Here is a 13,547-nt window from a genome sequence, read left to right on the forward strand (position 1 = left end):
ATCAACTGAGGCTCACTGGGCGAGGCTGCTTGACCCCCACCACTCCACTAGTCAGTGGCAGGGCCATGCTTTAGACCCCGGACTGCCTGGCTCCCCACAGCAGCTGCCGCCTCTGCATGGACACCACCCCAGCCTGGCGCTGGGTGCAGTCGTGTGGGGGAAGCTGGAGCCTGGGCACGTTGGGCTCTTGCATGGCTTCCGGAGCAGCTGACCTCATCCCATCTGGGTGTGTGGGGAAGGCAACAGGTGTGGTGCTGGGAGGGACCCGAGCCCGTGTTCAACATGTCTGGAGAAATCAGTGACAACAGAAACGGCACACAATTTCCATATGGAGAGCAAAGTCACAGAGGGGTTTCTCCGGGAAAGTCAGGTGGATGGCATCGATTGCTCAAGGAGGATTTAGCAATAAGACGGAGGGAAGCCTACAGGCTGGCATCAGGAGCACGCTCGACCAGCACTAGAAGCGCACCCAGGCGGCAGGAGCCACAGCCGCCTCCAGGTGTCCGTGATGCCCCTTCAGTGGGCGCCGCAGCTCTGGCTGCACATTAGGGGAAGTTACAAAGCGAGCGCATGGGCTTGGACGCCATTCCCTGGTTCTGCCTTAATTGCTCTGGGGAGACCCAAGCAGGGGCATGTTTTTGAGTTTCAGGACTCTACTGTGTAGCTATGATGGAGAATCTTTCTCTGTGGGCTCATGACGCCCACCCAGGTCTGCTCCCCACCCCGTCACATGAAGCCTTCTTCCTCAGGGATGGCAGCAGGCCGACCAGGGGCCATGTGAGCTCGAGCAGGCCGATCCTCACCTGGGTCTAGAGAGGCCATCTGGCCAGGTGACCTGTGAGGCTCCTCCCTGGGGCAAAACCTTTGTTAAGGGTGGGCTGGAGAGGACGAGAAGGAATGTGGGACCCACTCACTTCCCAGCCCTGAAGGACTGGAGGCTGGTGTCTCAGCCAGCTCAGGCTGCCATAGCAAAATACCACAGAATGGGAGGCTTAAGCAACAGCTTAATTTTTCTTACAGCTCTGGAAGCTGGAAGCCCAAAATCAAGGCATCAGCAGGGTTGGTTTCTCTGAGACCATCCTGGGCTTGCAGACAGCCACCCTCTCTCCATGTCCACATGTGATCCTTCCTCTGTGCCTGTCTGTGTCCTAATCTCTTTTTCTTGTAAGGACACCAGTCAGATCATGTTAGGGCCTCTAACGACCCCATTTAAACCTAACTGCCTCTTTAAAGGCCCTGTCTCCAAATACAGTCACATTCTGAGGAATTGGGGGTTCAGGGCCTCAGTGCATGAATTTGGGAGAAACACAATTCAGCCCCTAACAGCTGTGCTGGAGGCCTGATGAGACAGCCCTGCCTAACCTAACATCAGCACAGAACACACACCTGCATGCTCACACTCACACACACTCACACACACACAATCACACATTCACACACACTCTCACACACACATTCACACTCATACATACGTTGACACACACTCACACACTTACCCACTCACACACTCTCTCACACACACACTATCTCATACACATTCACACACACTCACACACATTCACACACACACCCACTCACACACTCACACACTCTCTCACACACATTCACACTCACACATATATTGACACACACACACACTCCCACACACATTCACACACGCATTGACACACACGCACCCACTCACCCACACACACACACTCACACTCTCCCCCACACACATTCACCCTCACATGCATTGACACACACCCACTCACCCACTCACACACACACACTCTCCCCCACACACATTCACCCTCACACGCATTGACACACCCACCCACTCACCCACTCACACACTCACACTCTCCCACACACACATTCACCCTCACACGCATTGACATACACCCACCCACTCACCCACTCACACACACTCACACTCTCCCACACACACATACACACTCACAAGCATTGACACACACTCACCCACCCACTCACCCACACACTCACTCTCCCACACATTCACCCTCACATGCATTGACACACACTCACCCACCCACACACACTCTCCCCCACACACATTCACCCTCACACGCATTGACACACATTCACCCACCCACTCACCCACTTGCACACTCACACTCTCCCACACACACATTCACCCTCACATGCATTGACACACACCCACCCACTCACCCACTCACACTCCCACACAATTTACCCTCACACGCATTGACACACTCACCCACCCACTCACCCACTCACCCACTCACCCACTCATACACTCTCCCACACACACATTCACCCTCACACGCATTGACACACACCCACCCACTTACCTACTCACACTCCCACACAATTTACCCTCACACGCATTGACACACTCACCCACCCACTCACCCACTCACACACACTCACACACTCTCCCACACATACATCCACCCTCACACACATTGACGCACACCCACCCACCCACTCACACACTCTCCCACACACACATTCACCCTCACACGCATTGACACACACCCACCCACCCACCCACTCACACATTCTCCCACACACATTCACCCTCACACGTGTTGACCCACCCACTCACACTCTCCCACACACACATTCACCCTCACACGCATTGACACACACACACCCACACCCACTCACACTCCCACACACACATTCACCCTCGCATTGACACACACCCACCCACCCACTCACACTCTCCCACACACACATTCACCCTCACATGCATTGACACACACTCACCCACCCACCCACTCACACACACTCTCCCACACACACATTCACCCTCACACGCATTGACACACACCCACCCACCCACTCACACATTCTCCCACACACACATTCACCCTCACACGTGTTGACCCACCCACTCACACTCTCCCACACACACATTCACCCTCACACGCATTGACACACACACACCCACACCCACTCACACTCCCACACACACATTCACCCTCACACGCATTGACACACACCCACCCACCCACTCACACTCTCCCACACACACATTCACCCTCACACGCATTGACACACACTCACCCACCCACCCACTCACACACTCTCCCACACACACATTCACCCTCACACGCATTGACACACACCCACCCACCCACTCACACATTCTCCCACACACATTCACCCTCACACGTGTTGACCCACCCACTCACACTCTCCCACACACACATTCACCCTCACACGCATTGACACACACACACCCACACCCACTCACATTCCCACACACACATTCACCCTCACATGCATTGACACACACCCACCCACCCACTCACACTCTCCCACACACACATTCACCCTCACACGCATTGACACACACTCACCCACCCACCCACTCACACACTCTCCCACACACACATTCACCCTCACAGGCATTGACACACACCCACCCACCCACACACTCTCCCACACACACATTCACCCTCACACGCATTGACACACACCCACCCACCCACACACACTCTCCCACACACACATTCACCCTCATATGCATTGACACACACACACTCACACACTCACACTGTCCCACACACACATTCACCCTCACATGCATTGACACACACTCACACACTCACCCACTCACATACACACATACACTCTCACACACACATTCACACTCACACACATTCACACACACAGTCACACACACAGTCACACACACTCACACCCTTACACACACTCACACACACATTCACACACACACACACTCAGGTTGACACTGGCCTGAGCTGAAAGTCAGTAGTGCCTGTGAGCAGCCCTGGGACCTGGGGCAACTCACTTAAGCACCAGAGTTGAGTTGGGCCTCTTTCTGCCCCTGGGATCACTGGGCATGTCCTCGTCAGCGTCTGATTTCTTTTGCTCAGCGTGTTTGGGGGATCCTTCTATTTCATTGCCTGGTCTTCGCTCATTTCTTATTGCAGTTCCGTGCATGGCCCATTACATGAACACAATCATTGCTTTCTCTCTTCTGTTATTGATGGACTTGGGGTTGCTTCTGATCTTTGGCTCTTAGGAAGGTTGCTCCATAAATATCCTGTCTCCAGGTGCACCTGTGCACAGTGCCTGTCAGAAATGTACCTGGGGGTGGAACTGGGTTTCTTCACTTTGGTAGGTGCTGCAGACGCTGCCCCTGCGTGGCCGGGAAGTTTCTCTTCTCACCAGCAGTGAGAGAGCCCCCTGTGCTCCAGCCCTCCCCAGAGCTTGGGATCACCAGACCTGACAGCCACGTGTCCTCGTCCACGTGTAGCTGACCAAATGTGAGGATACTCTGCCCATGGTTAGCGCCAGCTTCTTTTTCTCCCCCCGTCTGGCTCCCCGCTGCTCCCTGTGTGCTCACCCCACCTGCCCCGGTGTCTGGCTGGCCTCCTCTTCCTGCTGAGCCAGTGCCTCTAAGGAGTTGCCAGCAGTGGAGATGCGCCAGGCCTCCTCCAGTTCTCTGGGGCACGGGCTTTCTGCACTGACCATCCTGGGTCTCATCGAGCTCTGCATCCTGCACCCTCAGCAGCTGGCCTCACAGAATCTGCCCCTCTGCTGCAGCCGGCCCTGGCCTCCTGCCTGCCTTTTTCTGATCCTGTCGTCTTTTGCCTCCTTGGCCTCCCTCCTGGCCTTGCTGCTGTCTCCCTTCCTCAGCTTGTCTTCTGGGGAATTTCCAACCTTCCAGAACTCCCTGTGCCCATATGGAGCCCTGATCTGGGCAACACCACCCCTTTGCAAAACTCACCTCTGTCCACACCTCCCTGGGGCTTGCAGGCACCATCCACAGAACAGCAGGACTCACCCTCTCAGTGAGCCACTGCAGGGTAGCCCAGGTTCGAGACAGCGCAGGACTGGGAGCCTGAGCCATGGCGTGGGCTATGCAACCTGGGCCAGGCATCAAATGTCTCTAAGCTCTCCTGTTCTCATCCATAAAAGAAAATAATTATAAGGATTCAGTGAGAGAATATCCATGGCAGTGTTTGGGGGTGATGTGCTACATGGCTCAGAAGTCACTTTGAACATCACTGTCCCTTTCTGTAATGTAGCTTTCTGTCTGAAGCGTCTAGCTAGTATATAAGGAGAACCTGGTGCACACAGGCTGTTATTTCACCTTATCTTGTTGTGGAGTGCTCTTAACTGCCCCCCAGGAGGTAGGCACCATGCTCCTCTCTGCTTTACAGAAGAGGAAACCGAGGCCTAGGAAGGGGGCTGGCCTTGGCTGAGATGTCATCCCTGATGACAGGCAAAGCTGGGAATCTCATCTCTGTGGCCAGACTCCCAGCACCATCATGCACGGCTTTCTGGAGCAAAGGCAGAATGATGGGGAGATCACAGGCTCTGAGGCAGGAGTGTGAAAGCATCAGAATATGCCACCCCAAAGGATGCCCCCTTGGCATAAGGATTATTTTGAGCTGAAGGCAATTGAGAAACAGCCAGATGCAGAAAAAGCTCTCTACTCCCCATGCTCCCATCTGCCTCAAGGGAGGGCAGAAATTTATCTTTTTTTTTTTTTTTAAAATACAGAGTCTCACTGTGTCACCCAGGCTGGAGTGCGGTGGAGCAGTCTCGACTCACTGCAACCTCTGCCTCCTGGGTTCAAGAGATCCTCATGCCTCAGACTCCCAAGTAGCTGGGATTACAAGCATGCACCACCGCACTAGGCTAATTTTTGTATTTTTAGTAAAGATGGGGTTTCATTGTGTTGGTCAGGCTGGTCTTGAACTCCTGACTTCAAGTGATCCACCTGCCTTGGCCTCCCAAAGTGCTGGGATTACAGGCATGAGCCACGGTGCCTGGCCCAGAAATTCATTTTTGTGAAGGGTTCCCCCTCCCTTCTCCTGTACCAGAAAGAAGCCACAACTCATCACTGGAGATGGCACCAAATTGGATAGTCATAACCTTTAATAAAATAACCCTTATCTTCCATTATTTCCCCCATATGTTCCCCTTTCCACATTTGCCATCCCTAGAAGCTCAAAAACATTTTTCCTTTGTCTTGTCACATCATCTCCACTTTTTTTTTTTTTAAACAGAGTCTTGCTCTGTCGCCCAGGCTGGAGTGCAGTGACACAATCTCGACTCACTGCAACCTCTGACTTCCAGGTTCAAGCAATTCTCCTGCCTCAGCCTCCTGAGTAGCTGGGATTACAGGCATGTGCCACCATGCCCAGCTAATTTTTGTATTTTTAGTAGAGACGGGGTTTTACCATGTTGGTCAGGCTGGTCTCAATCTCCCGATCTCATGATCTGCCCGCCTTGGCCTCCCAAAGTGCTGGGATTACAGGCGTGAGCCACTGCACCTGGCCACATCTCCACAATTTATGGCTCTTTGTTAAGATGTTACACAGGCCCCAAATGCTAACCACCTCAGAGAGTCACATTTCTTTGTGAATGCCCCTGCATATGTATATAATTAAATCTGTTCTTTTCTCTTGTTAATTGCCTTTTGTCAGTTTAATTTGCAGGACTTCAGTCACTGAACATAAGAAGGTAGAAGACAAATTTTTTTTCTTCCTCGCAAAGCCAGGACCCCTGAGGAGGGTCCCATGGCCCTGGTAAGAGCACACCATCCCTAAGAGGGGACCAGCTCCAGGGAACAGCAGGGTAAGCCTCCCCACGACATAGAGTGCTATGGATGTGCTGTGGGATGTGCCAGGGTGTGGTGCCCAGCCAGGGTGAGCAAGCGGGTCAGCTCCCTCTGGCCGTTGGAGGCCTCAGTATGCCTTGCAGCCTGAGACCTGCCTGTCTCTCCTTGCAGGCCTGGTTGCAGAAGGGGTGAACCCGCCTTGAGGGCACTGCCGGCGCCTTCCCAGGGAGCTCCTCTGGCCCTCCCTCTGCATTCGCCCACTCCTCTGTGGTTACATTTTGTGAAAACAGATGCTTTCCAGGAGAATCACAGTTCATTAGGGAGATGGAGAGCAGGGATCCCAGGCTGCCACTGTGACCAGAATGGAGAGGCCTGCCCAACACTGCAACCCCTCTGGCTGGTGGCGGGCCTGGCCCATCAGAGGGGCTGAATGAGCAGGGGCAGGGCGGATAGAGATTGCCCTACAGAGGTGACCTTTTGTTTCTAGCTTAAGAGCTGCTTTCCTTTGGCCAGGTGTGGTGGCTCATGCCTGTAATCCCAGTACTTTGGGAGGCCGAGGTGGGCAGATCACAAGGTCAGGAGATCGAGACCATCTTGGCTAACACGGTGAAACCCCGTCTCTACTAAAAATACAAAAAAATTAGCTGGGCGTGGTGGCGGGCACCTGTAGTCCCAGCTACTCGGGAGGCTGAGGCAGGAGAATGGCATGAACCCGGGAGGCGGAGCTTGCAGTGAGCCGAGATCGCGCCACTGCACTTCAGCCTGGGAAACAGAGCGAGACTCCGTCTCAAAAACAAACAAACAAAAAAAGAGTTGTTTTCCTTTATCTCTTTAGATAAGTTATTTGGTAGATACTGTTACTGATGTGTGCACTGTGCGCTTCAGAAACAGAGCCCTGAGAACCCCTGGGAACGGCTGCAGTGGTGAGCAGCCACTCCCAGCAGTCCTCTCTCAGAGGACAGAGGGGCTGCATAGAGGAGGGAAGGAGGGATGTGGGTGTGTCTCCCCATGCCTTTTGCTTCGAGAGAGGCCTCTGGGACACAGGATCTCCCTGGGTGTTGCTTCTTCAGGTGGGAGCTGTTGACACCCACCAGGGACTGGAAGATCCCTGGACAAAAGGAAGGTGAGAAAGAAGCCCAGGAAGGGCCCGGGGGAGAGGGATGTGCCCTGCCCTGGCCTGTTACTACTGACCTGCTCTCCCAAACGCCAATCACATCATCCACACAGAATCACTGGCTAAATGGGGCTCATGGTTCTGTGTGGACGCTTCCACATCCACCTTTTCACTAAATTCAAATGGTGGCTCTTGCCTTTATTTTTTAAACAGCCTCACTGAGGTATAATCAACATAGAACAAGCCATGCCTATCTGAAGTGTACAATTTGGTAGCTTTGACATAGGTAGACCCCCAGGAAACCATCACCACAGTCAACGTAGTGAGCGCATTCATCAGCTCAAGCGTTATTTATGTTTTTAAATTAACATAAATTAAGTTGATCATTAAATGAACTGGTATGGACACAAATTGACAGGACATCAAAATCGAAGGCATGAGCCTCTCTTCTGTGGAGGGGACGGCTGGGGACAGTCACCACTTCCACACTTGCCTGTGGGGACTCCTGCAGGCCACCCACTCTGGTTTTCTGGAAAGCAGGAGAACATCCCAGAAATGTTACACAGAGTTCCTGAGAGCGGGTTTGCTGCTGGCTGAGGGAGAACCTGAATGTGGGCACGCCAGGCAGAGGGGATGGCCTGTCACCCTCTTCAGAAGGCACTTCATGGTAGGAAAGTACAGGCAGCTCTCGGGTGTGGATTTAAAATCCTAGTCAGGCCTGAAGTAAAATTTGGGAAAGATTCCTGTCCTTCTGCCTATTCCCAAGGCAACTGCCTTCTCCTCAGCACCTATTAGCACAGGGCATCCCAAACTCGGTACCCACTGGGCCCAGGCTGGAAACTCAAAAACTCAAACGAGTTATCAGGATGGGGCCTTGGCTTGTGGGCAGGCCTTGATCATCTCTGGCTTCTCTTTCTGGAATTTATTTATTTACTTATTTATTGCTAAAAACTGAATACCTGGATTCCTAAGCACGATCTCCTAATTCTTACAGTGGCAATGTAATGATTTTTTTTCATACTTATGTTCTAGGGTACATGTGCACAATGTGCAGGTTTGTTACATATGTATACATGTGCCATGTTGGTGTGCTGCACCCATTAACTCGTCATTTACATTAGGTATATCTCCTAATGCTATCCTTCCCCCCTCTCTCTACCCCACAACAGGCCCCAGTGTGTGATGTTCCTCTTCCTGTGTCCAAGTATTCTCATTGTTCAATTCCCACCTATGAGTGAGAACATGCGGTGATTGGTTTTCTGTTCTTGCCACAGTTTGCTGAGAATGATGGTTTCCAGCTGCATCCATGTCCCTACAAAGGACATGAACTCATCCTTTTTTATGATTTCCTAGTATTCCATGTGCCACATTCCATGTGTCTATGTGCCACATTTTCTTAATCCAGTCTGTTACTGATGGACATTTGTGTTGGTTCCAAGTCTTTGCTATTGTGAATAGTGCCGTAATAAACATATGTGTACATGTGTCTTTATAGCAGCATGATTTATAATCCTTTGGGTATATACCCAGTAATGGGATGGCTGGGTCAAATGATATTTCTAGTTCTAGATCCTTGAGGAATCGCCACACTATCTTCCACAATGGTTGAACTAGTTTACAGTCTCACCAACAGTGTAAAAGTGTTCCTATTTCTCCGCATCCTCTCCAGCCCCTGTTGTTTCCTGACTTTTTAATGATTGCCATTCTAACTGGTGTGAGATGGTATCTCATTGTGGTTTTGATTTGCATTTCTCTGATGGCTGGTGATGATGAGCATTTTTTCTTGTTTCTGTTGGCTACATAAATGTCTTCTTTTGAGAAGTGTCTGTTCATATCCTTTGCCCACTTTTTGATGGGGTTGTTTGTTTTTTTCTTGTAAATTTGTTTGAGTTCTTTGTAGGTTCTGGATATTAGCCCTTTGTCAGATGAGTAGATTGCAAAAATGTTCTCCCATTCTGTAGGTTGCCTGTTCACTTTGATGGTAGTTTCTTTTGCTGTGCAGAAGCTCTTTAGTTTAATTAGATCATTTGTCAATTTTGGCTTTTGATGCCATTGTTTTGGTGTTTTAGACATGAAGTCCTTGCCCATGCCTATCCTGAATGGTATTGCCTAGGTTTTCTTCTAGGGTTTTTATGGTTTTAGGTCTAACATTTAAGTCTCTAATCCATCTTGAATTAATTTTTGTATAAGGTGTAAGGAAGGGATCCAGTTTCAGCTTTCTACTTATGGCTGGCCAGTTTTCCCAGCACCATTTATTAAATAGGGAATCCTTTCCCCATTTCTTGTTTTTGTCAGGTTTGTCAAAGATCAGATGGTTGTAGATGTGTGGTGTTATTTCTGAGGGCTCTGTTCTGTTCCATTGGTCTATATCTCTGTTTTGGTACCAGTACCATGCTGTTTTGGTTACTATAGCCTTGTAGTATAGTTTGAAGTCAGGTAGTGTGATGCCTCTAGCTTTGTTCTTTTGGCTTAGGATTGTCTTGGCAATGTGGGCTCTTTTTGTGTTCCATATGAACTTTAAAGTAGTTTTTTCCAATTCTGTGAAGAAAGTGATTGGTAGCTTAATGGGGATGGCACTGAATCTATAAATTACCTTGGGCAGTATGGCTGAGCAGTGGTTTGTAGTTCTCCTTGAAGAGGTCTTTCATATCCCTTGTAAGTTGGATTCCTAGGTATTTTATTCTCTTTGAAGCTATTGTGAATGGGAGTTCATTCATGATTTGGCTCTCTGTTTGTCTGTTTTTGGTGTATAAGAATGCTTGTGATTTTTGCACATTGATTTTGTATCCTGAGACTTTGCTGAAGTTGCTTATCACCTTAAGGAGATTTTGGGCTGAGACTATGGGTTTTTCTAAATATACAATCATGTCATCTGCAAACAGGGACAATTTGACTTCCTCTTTTCCTAATTGAATACCTTTATTTCTTTCTCTTGCGTGATTGCCCTAGCCAGAACTTCCAACACTATGTTGAATAGAAGTGGTGAGAGAGGGCATTCCTGTCTTGTGCCAGTTTTCAAGGGGAATGCTTCCAGTTTTTGCCCATTCAGTGGGCTGTGGGTTTGCCATAAATAGCTCTTATTATTTTGAGATACGTTCCATCAATACCGAATTTATTGAGAGTTTTTAGCATGAAGGGCTGTTGTAATGATTTTTTAAACACATCAGAGGAGGCAGGTCTAAGGGCCCCCAAACTACAGGTGTCCCTCTCGCAGCATTAGCCCTATCGGGTGGCTCCAGATTGGCTCCTCCTTCCCGGCTCCGGGAACCCCTCTTCACCCCCAATAGATTCTCCTTGCATTTCACTTCATGTCAACAAACTTTTGCTGAGCAAGTGTTGCTGTCATATCCAGGGCGCTGGGCTGGGGTGGAGGCTGCAGAGGTGATTGCCCATCCTTGTCCATGGGGAGACTTGCTAGCTGATGTGTGCCACCACAGAAATGCATCCTAGCCCATGGGCTTAGGGAAGAAAGGCAATTACTCCCCTGGGGTGTTCCCAGAAGGCTGCAGGAAGGAAGGGGCACTGGAGCCGAGAAAGATGATGAAGATCCACGGGTCAGCAGTGAGGAAGAAGAGGAGCGCTGCACAGGTTGGGAGTGCAAGGTGTGTCCTGGGAACGACAGGTGGTTTGCCTATGGGGCCAGACTGGGGACCCCAGGGATGCTGGGGTGTTGGGAGAAGAATGATTTGGAAAAAAAGAGATTCATCTTCTCCTGGTCTCTCTCTCTCTCTGAGGTCTCCTAAGGCATTGCCTCTGGGCCTTTTGGGGGTTCTGTGGAACTTGGATTATGGTCCTGGAACCCTAGAAATAAGAGTGGCCACAAAGGTTCTGTCATTGAGACCCCATCCAGTGCAGGACCCCCGTCTCCCATAGCACTAATTTCATCCACATTCCCTTCCCACCTCTCCATCAAATAGGCCAGACCCCCAGTGTCCCTTCTTATAGAAATGGGAGGTGGGGACTCTTGAGTTTTTCCCAGCGTAAGAATAAAAGAATGAGCTGCCAAAAGTTGCCTGGAATCAGAACTTGGGAGCGCACTGGAGCTGGGAGAGAAGAAATGGATACAGACAAGCTTCCTCTGGCCAGCTGTGCCTACACTCTATAAAAAAAAAAGTGTCAGATTCAATCACCCGGGTTTGGGGGTTGTTGGGGCCAAACATCTGGATCTTTGGACGGGCCCCTAAAACGCCAGGATGTTGCACTTCCCACCTGGAAGTCTGCCGTCATCTAAGTGCAGCCCTGACTCGGGAGAGGGCGAGCACCTGGCCAGGCCCGGCCCACTTCCTCCGAGGGGCCTTGGCCCAGGCTCCCTGCAGACGGACAGGACACACGTGTTCGCGGGACCTCTGGGGTGGGGGTGGGGAGGAGGCAGAGCCTGTCTAGCCTGTTCTGGGTCTTTCCTGGCTCTGAAGCAGCCCTGTGCCCACAATCAGGAACTTACCCCGGGTGGCTGCACCCTGGGTTGACTCAGGCAAGGCTGCAGTAACAAATAAATGGCCAACGGGCCTGGACCCTGGGAAGTGGAAGCAATGCTACGTAGGCTTTGCTTATGAAGGAAGAAATCTACTTATATCCATCTGACTCTCTCCTCTCACCAAGAATAAACCACAGAGTTCATTACAAGGGTCTGAATTCCCAGAGGTACTCTGTGTGTGTGTGTGTGTGTGTGTGTAGGGTTACTACTTCAAAAGAAGGCAAAACAATGCCAGCCCTTTAAAATACTTTCCAGCAATACAGTGACCTGAATTAGAGCCTGTCATCCCCACTAATTTGCTAGTAAATGAAGATGTTTCTGACCATCTAAAGGAGGTGGCCGGGGAAGCCAACCAATTTTCGTGAGATGTAGCACCCCCTCCCTCTCCTGGCTGGTGTCAAGGGCACTGCCCAGATGCAAGTGCACTAGTTGGCAGGAAATATCTTGAGAACATGAAGCTGCATCCTAGTTCCTCCATCAGTTAAACGTGGAGTTACCATGTGCCCAGCACTTCAACTCCTGGGATATACCCAAGACAAATGAGAATAGACGTCCACCCAGAAACCTGTTCATGAATGCTCACAGCAGCACTGTTCACAATGTGAAAAGTGGAAGCAACCTAGACACCACCGGCTGATGAATGAACACATGAAATAGGGTCCATCCATATCATGCAATATTATTTGGCAGTAAGAAGGAATGAAGTACCAATACATCCTGCAACATGAATGAGCCTTGAAAGCATTATGGCAAGTGAAAGAAGCCAGACACAAAATGATCAATGTTATATGATTCCAATTATGTAAAATGTCCAGAATAGGCAAATCCATAGAAATAAAAAATGATTCATAGTTTCCTAAGGCTGGGGGTAGGGAGGAATGAGGAGTGACTGCTAATGGCTATGAGGTTTGTGTTTGTAGTGATGGAATGTTCTATAATTTGGCGATGGATGTACAATTCCGTGAATAGACTAAAAGTCACTGGATTGTGCACTTTCAATGGGTAAATTGAACGTTATGTGAATTATATCACAATAAAATTGTTTTTTTAAAGGCAAAAAGGCTGCACTCTCAACAAATTCCAGGATTCAGACTTTTTAAATTCCCAGATAGTTGCCCACCCAGTCAGCCCACACAGTTGAGGGGATTTGGTTGTTGTTGTTTTTGAGATGGAGTCTCACTCTGTCGCCCAGGCTGGAGTGTAGTGGCACAGTCTCAGCTGACTGCAACTTCCGCCTCCCTGGTTCAAGGGACTCTCCTGCCTCAGCCTCCTGAGTAGCTGGGATTATAGATGTGCGCCGCCATTCCCAGCTAATTTTTTTGTAGTTTTAGTAGAGAGGGGGTTTCACCATGTTGGCCAGGCTGGTCTCGAACTCTTGACCTTGTGAT

The 13,547-nt window shown here is 50.1% G+C and overlaps 1 pseudogene; it reads left to right on the forward strand.

Moving 5' to 3' along the window:
- The first annotated feature begins 694 nt into the window (after window positions 1–694).
- Window positions 695–4,797, forward strand: LOC126959220 (YLP motif-containing protein 1-like; annotated as a pseudogene).
- Window positions 4,798–13,547: the final 8,750 nt, after the last annotated feature.

Source organism: Macaca thibetana, chromosome 7, assembly GCF_024542745.1.
Source record: "Macaca thibetana thibetana isolate TM-01 chromosome 7, ASM2454274v1, whole genome shotgun sequence".
Lineage (NCBI taxonomy): Eukaryota > Metazoa > Chordata > Mammalia > Primates > Cercopithecidae > Macaca > Macaca thibetana.